Raw genomic sequence first — 8,646 nt, forward strand, 5'->3', positions numbered from 1 at the left:
TCAGCTGATCCAAGCTGATGAGCCAACTTTGTAAATCGGATTCTAGAGATATTGCATGAAAACTAACATTGTATCGGTTTTTTGGAAAATCCGCTTAAATTAATTTGGTCAAACTAGCTACTTTAACAAGATAGTGAAAAGGCTAATATTAAACCTTTCAGTAGTATGCTATAGGGGGGGGGGGAGGTGGTTCTATGCCAATTTGCGCTCAATGACCTGTGCACTCGGTGACCTCAAACTCATAAAAATTAAAAAAAAAACTAAAAAATTTAGAATTTCTAAAAAATTTAGAAAATTGTGTAAATTTAAAAACTATTTACGTAAATTCAAATAAAATTGTGTAAATAATTTTAAATTTACACAATTTTATTTGATTTGATGTAAATAATTTTCAAATTTACACAATTTTTATAAATGTTTCAACTTTATTGTTGTTTTCATCCCATAATCGTCTATTAGTTGTCTATAAAGTCACATTTGATCAAGTGTTAGATAGCCTGTGTTTTTAAAAAGATTGTTTCTAATTCAGTTTTGCTTAATCTATATCCTTTTTCAACTGAGTGATGAGCTTTTACATCCTCGACTAAAACTCCCGATAACTCGGGTCGCTTTTTTATGATTATTCATACCACACCATGGCTTTTAGCAATTTTTCTCAACACTGGTACACTCTAATCTCTAAGTTCAGGTGGTAAATGACATTATTTTTCAAATCTTGAACAAAGCATTGCGTATTTAGGTGTGCCCCATTTATAAAAATTTATAGGTTCATTTTCTAAAGTGAACAGACTTTCATTGGGTTTTCTTGTTGGCTCATTTTCTAAGAACAGACTTTCACTAGGTTCATTATTTGTTGCCTCATTTCTTGAAATAAGCAGATTTTTATTAAGTTCATAAATTTGCTCTCCTGGTCTCAGTTCACAATCTTGACATTTGAGAGAAATATAATCTTTGGTTAAATAAAAATACATCAACATTGTCAAGACTTGTCATTAATCCGAGTCAATTGATATAAATTCAGGTATTGATGAAATCTTTATCATTTATTGTAGCTTATCTTCAGCCCACAATAGGGAGTGATAAGTGTGTCCACTATTGTCAGATTTTTGCCGCAGGTCGTTGTATACAAATCTCTTGCCGAGCGGAACATTATCAGCTACATATTTTGGCATAAAAACTTTTAGTTTTTCATTATCATCATTACGAACAGTGACTATATACGAGTTGTATTTAGTTGGCTCGGGGTTGACTGATACGATGGTACAGGGAGTTGTTTGATTTAATGTAGCTAGTTTGCTTATTGACTCGATGGCTGCTTTAAATTCTGTGCCTTTTACAACCTCGCTATCCATGCTTATTTATTATAAGATTCGTTTAATATAAAAAATTGGCTTGAGTAGTATGCTATAGAGGGGTGGCTTACATTTTGGTTGAACCTCCATCTCGTATATTCCATATTTTATATTTTGTAATTTATATTTCAAACAATATTTGGTAACTCATATTTGAAACTTTTATGAGTTTGGGGGTCATCGAGTGCAAAGTGGCCCAGAACCCCCTATAGCATACTACAACTTAATATATAATAATATGCTATAACTATACTATACTCAATACTATAACTTCAGTCAGAACAATAACTGCGTCGAGTTGAATTCGTCCTCAAAATAAGGAATTCCAACCTACGATCATTTTTGCGATGACTGCGATTAGCTGCTTGTTTTTGAGCTTTCAGGAGCTTGTAATCACATTTCTACATATTTTGAACCAGAAACACATCAGCATAAAAGATGATAAACCTTTAGATGCTGAATAATCATAATAAAATGCTTTTTCAAGCCAACCTTTAATGATTAATCATTTTATCCACAATAGTACTCATTTTGTATGTTCTTAAAATAAATGTTGAATTCCACTTGAGCCAGATAAGCTGCTTGTTTAATATAGCTCTTTGGTAGTTATAAGTACAGTCTTAGCTCTCACATTCCTTAAATGGCTCAATTTTGCTCGCAAAATATGTCAATGAATTGAAAACTTGAATTTTTTTATACTTTCAGATCACTATATTTAAAACTTTGGTTTGGTAATTTATATATGTATTAGATATTTTCAAATTAGGCTACATAAGTATTTTTATAAATTGGATAGAGCCGTTTTAACAATTGTATACCTGAAAGTAATTAATCACTTATTGAAGATTGACATAGTTTTGGAGCAAAAAATTCTTGATTTAGCAGAACCCATTGCGTTGATGGTTAAATTATGGTACATTCTTTTCTTATTAGTTTTTTTGCATTGCAAAACTAAGCAAAAAGCTTCTTTACTTTTTGTAATTTTATCCGCTCTACCAAGGTAAAGTTCTTTGAAAGTTCATGAGAAAGATACCAAGGCAATTATGTGCAAAGCCGTTTTCATGGCGCGCAGAGAAGTGCATCGATAGTTGTAAAAAACATACAACGGCATACTCTTGTAGTCTCTATTTGATTCATACATTTTTAATCAAAGCTAAATTTCTTAAGATAACTCCACTACTAAGCGTAGTGAATTCCTCTAAGCAATTTGTGTGTTGCATAGCTCAACGTTTAGCATTCAGTTATGCCTGCTCGCCTTGAAATGGCTAAGAAGAAAGTTTCAGTGATGTTGCTAGTGCTTATATCTTTATTTGGAATTGAGGTAAGCAAATCATAGAACATATTAGTAAATTTAGTTGAAATCCTATTAAATTTAAAGCTCAAAGTCTATAAGTGCTTGAACTGCTAGAAGTATTTGCTTGCTGAAATACACTTTAAAACATGCCCATTAAAATTGAAATGGAGAAATGATAGCTATTATAAGCCTTGTATTTAGGCTAGTTACGAATAAACTGAAAAGTATGCTAAGTTATTCCTTGACGACACATATCAAAAAATTCTATTGCAACAACTGAAGTAAATTTGGAAATGTACAGATTTTCTTAGCACAATCAAAAGATTTAAGCATTGACACAGGTCGTGATACTACTGAGTATTTTACTTGAAAAAGTAGAAGTCCTTAAATTCTTAAAATAAAATGACAGCTTTAACAAATATGTTGGGTAGTTTTTGCTGCCAGTATTTTTTATGTAAACACTATAGCAGCTGAATGCATACCTGGTCAATTATGGGGAATAAAATTAAGGGGCTGTGCTCAAGTCATTATCAAGAATATTTTTATCTAAGGGTACTTCATATACCCGGAAATAATGTTAGCCATCCATTTATAGTATAGGAGAAAGTTAGTTGAAGAAGTTTGTTAAACGATTAATTTGATCAAGTGGCTTTCAGCTCTAAAGCATGACAAGGTAATTAGAAAAATCGCTTTTCTCTTAAAAGTCTGCTCCTATGGTTTTGGGTCAAACAACTTGCTATTTTATTTAGTTTTCTTTTTACCATGCTATGAAGGTCCCGAACTGCTCGCAGATACTACAGAAATAGACACAGATGATGTACGTACGTAGTATCAAAATTGAAGAGCTGAATTATTTTAAAATCCTAAAGGTGTCATATTTTATATCTTACTGAGTTAATTACCTTATCTATAGTACTTTATTGAACTGACAAAATTAACAAGCTAAAAATATAACAACTTTTATATGTTAAAATAAGTAAAAATTTTCTAAAAAGCTTGGTTAAATCGACTCTGGATTTTTAATACGTTGACTACTTCACAGCAAAAATTTCATATTCTTCTTTAAAAAGAGCTATTTTTTATGCTATTTTATTTTGTATGCTTTTAAGAGTTTCAATAAATAATTAAAGGTGGGTCAAAAGTTTTGCATCAACAAACTTTCAATTTTGCCAACCTAGCTGCTTGTACGATATTTCAAGATTAACCTAACACAAAAAACTGGCTGCTTTTTTGTATCAATGTGCACATTTATTGAAAACCACAATGTGAGAGTGCAACTTTTAATTGATAGGCTAGTGTCACAAAATCACAGAAAATAAGATTTTGCTGGAAAAAAATTGGTTAGCAGGTGAATATGTTTACTAGTCTGCAAACTTTTCAACACCAAAATTTGTGGATAATCTGCATAATTGTCAACTTGTTTAAAACATATGTTGTTTTCATTATTTATCATCTGTGTTTCCAGATCAATGCAAATCCAATTTATGAATCTGAAGTCAATGGGTGAGTTGTCTACTCTTGAATACGTTAAACTTTCGGTATCTTCATCTATCAGTTTCTCTTTTGTTTCCGATTTTCTCTAATACTCTGCTTTTTAGTAAAGGCTGATAATGCCTGAGTTAATTATAATATTCCAGCATATATAATATTACAGCATATATATTATCACAGCGTATATATTATCACAGCATATATATATTATCACAGTGTATATATTATCACAGCGTATATATTATTACAGCGTATATATTATCACAGCGTATATATTATTACAGCGTATATATTATCACAGCGTGTATATTATCACAGCGTGTATATTATCACAGCGTGTATATTATTACAGCGTGTATATTATCACAGCGTATATATTATTACAGCGTATATATTATCACAACGTATATATTATTACAGCATATATATTATCACAGCGTATATATTATCAAAGTTATGTTTTCCCATGCTTTTTCATCATGGGAGAAAAAGAGCCATCTTGAGATGATGCCTGAGTTAATTATAATATTACAGCATATATAATATTACAGCATATATATTATCACAGCGTATATATTATCACAGCATATATATTATCACAGCGTATATATTATCACAGCGTATATATTATCACAGCGTATATATTATCACAGGGTATATATTATCACAGCGTATATATTATCACAGCGTGTATATTATCACAGCGTATATATTATTACAGCGTATATATTATCACAGCGTGTATATTATCACAGCGTGTATATTATCACAGCGTGTATATTATCACAGCGTGTATATTATCACAGCGTATATATTATTACAGCGTATATATTATCACAGCGTGTATATTATCACAGCGTGTATATTATCACAGCGTGTATATTATCACAGCGTGTATATTATCACAGCGTATATATTATTACAGCGTATATATTATCACAACGTATATATTATTACAGCATATATATTATCACAGCGTGTATATTATCACAGCGTGTATATTATCACAGCGTGTATATTATCACAGCGTGTATATTATCACAGCGTATATATTATTACAGCGTATATATTATCACAACGTATATATTATTACAGCATATATATTATCACAGCGTATATATTATCAAAGTTATGTTTTCCCATGCTTTTTCATCATGGGAGAAAAGAGCCATCTTGAGATGATGCTAGCTAAACTACATCTGGCTAAAAAATCTAACGCTTAAACTTAAAATTGACAGTTTTAGATGATCAATATTTTATTTTTATTTTGGTTACAAAATTTTTGTCACGGATACAATAATATACAGTATGTTCTACTGCCAAATAAACCCTTTTTTCTCAAAAGAGCTCATACTACTATAACACTAGTCATACATGTATATCATTGCTTTAATTTAGGGGTGCTGGTTAGTTCTTAATTTAGCTATGCTTATTATCAGCAGGCTATAACAAGCAACTTCTGTAAACATTTTCCGACAGCATATCATCTCATGTCAGTAGGTGAACATTTCATAGCACAGCAACTTAATCTATACAGCAGGCAGCAACCAAAGCACTGTAGTGCAGTTGGTAAGGTATTGGGACCGTGATCATTAGGGCCTCGGTTCAAACCCCAACAACTGCACTTTACTGGTGGTCCTTAGACAAGACCCTTGCTTGTATAATGTCTACAACTTCTATGATGAGTGCAATAACCAAAGCCATGCCGGCTCGGACGTCGCCCGGTCAAACAAGGTCCGCGCTGCCTGTAGCTGAACCAGAACAAGGCAGTGAAAAATGGGCTACTGGTTCAAAACGGATGAAATGAGTGCTCAAACTCTCAGGTCTCTGGTAGGAGACCCGAGTTAGAGCAGAATTTACCACCCATACGGGGTATCCGGGGTGAGGAAACAATTTTTATATATATATATATATATATATATATATATATATATACACAGTGTATATATATATATATACACTGTATATATATATATATATATATACAGTGTATATATACATATATATAAACACTGTATATATATATATATATATATATACAGTGTATATATACATATATATATACATATATATACATATATATATATATAAAGTAGCATATGTAACTGTTAAATTACTTTGTGAATGATTATAGGAATAAAAAGGGAGGATGAAGTAGAGGAAATAAAGAATTGAAAATAAAATAGAAGTAGAGGGAAAGGAGGTGGGAAGAGGAATGGGTGAGAGAGAGAGAAAGTAAGAAAAGAGAAGGGGGAGGTGAGGACAAGAAGAAGGGGTTAGAGAAAAGGAGTGGGCTAAACGGAAGTGAAAATTATGTGTTCTACTAAATCGACTAAACTTTTGAAATAAATTAAAAATAATAAACTGTATTATTTTATTTTCAGTATATATTTTTAAATATGAACTATTTGAACTTCCTGGAAGAACCCTTTTTATTAGTGAAAAAAAGAGAATTTATTTCGTTGATTCAATCCAACAGAAAAATAAGAACTGCTTAAAAGATATTTGAGAAATACACACTAAATAATTCATTAAATGTTGAACTTTAAATACAGGCTGATGTGAAGTTTTTATACATAAATCTGTTGTCTATACCCATTTACAGATTTTAATCTAATAATAAGCTCCAACAAAACTTTTCTTTACAGATTTGCTTTCAAGAACCCGTTTCTGATTTCAAATGTCTCCGGTAGTATTTTCTTCCTCTGCCATGACCGGTATGTTTCTGGTAACATTCTATTCTCTACTCAAACTCAGCTGTTTACAATGGATATCGATCAGCAAAATGTAACATTGATAATTGGACTCAATGGGGGAATAATAGACTATGCGGAAGGAAATTCAAGCCAAGCAAAATTTGATGGTATATACAGCATCTATCATCTTACCTATTCTTCTCTGCTACTTACTGACAAAAGCAATAATGTTTTGAGGAAGATTGACAGGATTTCTCGAGAAAGCTCTTTGTTTGCTGGAACTCCAAAAAACTCAAGTGTCATCAATGGGAGTCTTTCTACCTGCTCTTTTGGGGAACCAGTTTCTTTAGCGACATTTGACGGAGTAGTATTTTATATTAGCCAACAGGCCGCCAAAAACATCGCTATTATGGATCTAAGCACTAGCAATGGATATGTTAGACACATTGACGTACAGTATTACTTTCTAAGATTGCTGGCTGATATTCAAAATGGCGTTTTACTTGCTCATACCTATGAGCAAGTTGTACAGATGAACCTATCTGCTTTACATCTTGCTACTGTTAAAGTTGGTTCCTCATTTGGCTACGTGGATGGGCCCTTACAAATTGCTAAGTTTGGTGCTATCAGCGACCTATTGGTGCTGAGCAATGACACTCTATTAGTCTCGGAAATCACAGACGTATTGAGGGTGATTGATCTTAATGGTCAGGTCAGTTCAATATGCTCAAGCTCAGGTGGTGGTCAACATATCAGCAACTGTAGCGTATCTTTACCTCTATCTCTCATGAGGTACAACGCTTCACTGATACTGATTGGAAGAGAGGACACTCTATCCGGTTTAGTTGGTGAGTACAAATAGCACACATTTTAAAGCTAATCTTTCCAATAAAAATGAAATTATTCTAAGATCTATAACTCAAGCAATCACATAGTTATTCAATGACCTTGAGCAACAGCAACCTGCCTGGAAATCTTTTCTTGGTACAATAACCAGAGCATATTTTTGTGGCTCTTACTTACAATAAGTCTTATTATTTATTTTATCTGTAGCTTACTTTATCTGTAGCAAAACAGCTACAAAAAACAAAAGTTTAGTAGGGCCATTGAAAAATATAAGTAAATCTTTCTATTCCCTAGCTATATTGATTAAGAGGCAATAAATACCCGATTTTTCGCAGGCATAAAATTGTTACCTTGTTTAATACGCGTATGTTCTATGTAAAATGAAAGTAATACCATGTAGATAATAAATTGTTTTACATTCTCACATGTTGATGTGTACTTTAGAAGCTGCTTTTTGAAAATTACGATACATAAATGATAGATGTATGCCTAGTATTTAAGCTAGTTACCAATTACTCAAAATCCAAATGCTAAAGTTAACATTTGATCTTTCATTTTGATGACTGTAAGGAAATCTATTAATCTATTCCAACATATAATTATGTAATATTATTATTACATAATTACATTAAATTATTATATAATAATGTAATATAATTATACAACACATTGTATAGAGGATAGCTGACCATATAAGTACTTGGGTGTCCGTGCTGCATATCCTATGTAAGCTCTGCCCTACTTCAACATTCGACTTCCTCCATTACAAACCTACCTCATTTTTATTCAACGGTTCCTTCCTCGCTCATCCGCATGCGTCTTTGTTTGCTAATATCCTCTGTTCTACATCTCTCTTTCTTTTCTTTGTTCATTTAATTTGGGTTTACTTTTTTTGAAAAGAACGTGTAGTGTTGTCGGGACAATGATGGTGTCGTGTATATCTGTACAATGGTGCTAACAAAGATCA

The sequence above is a fragment of the Watersipora subatra genome, chromosome 10, assembly GCF_963576615.1.
Source record: "Watersipora subatra chromosome 10, tzWatSuba1.1, whole genome shotgun sequence".
Lineage (NCBI taxonomy): Eukaryota > Metazoa > Bryozoa > Gymnolaemata > Cheilostomatida > Watersiporidae > Watersipora > Watersipora subatra.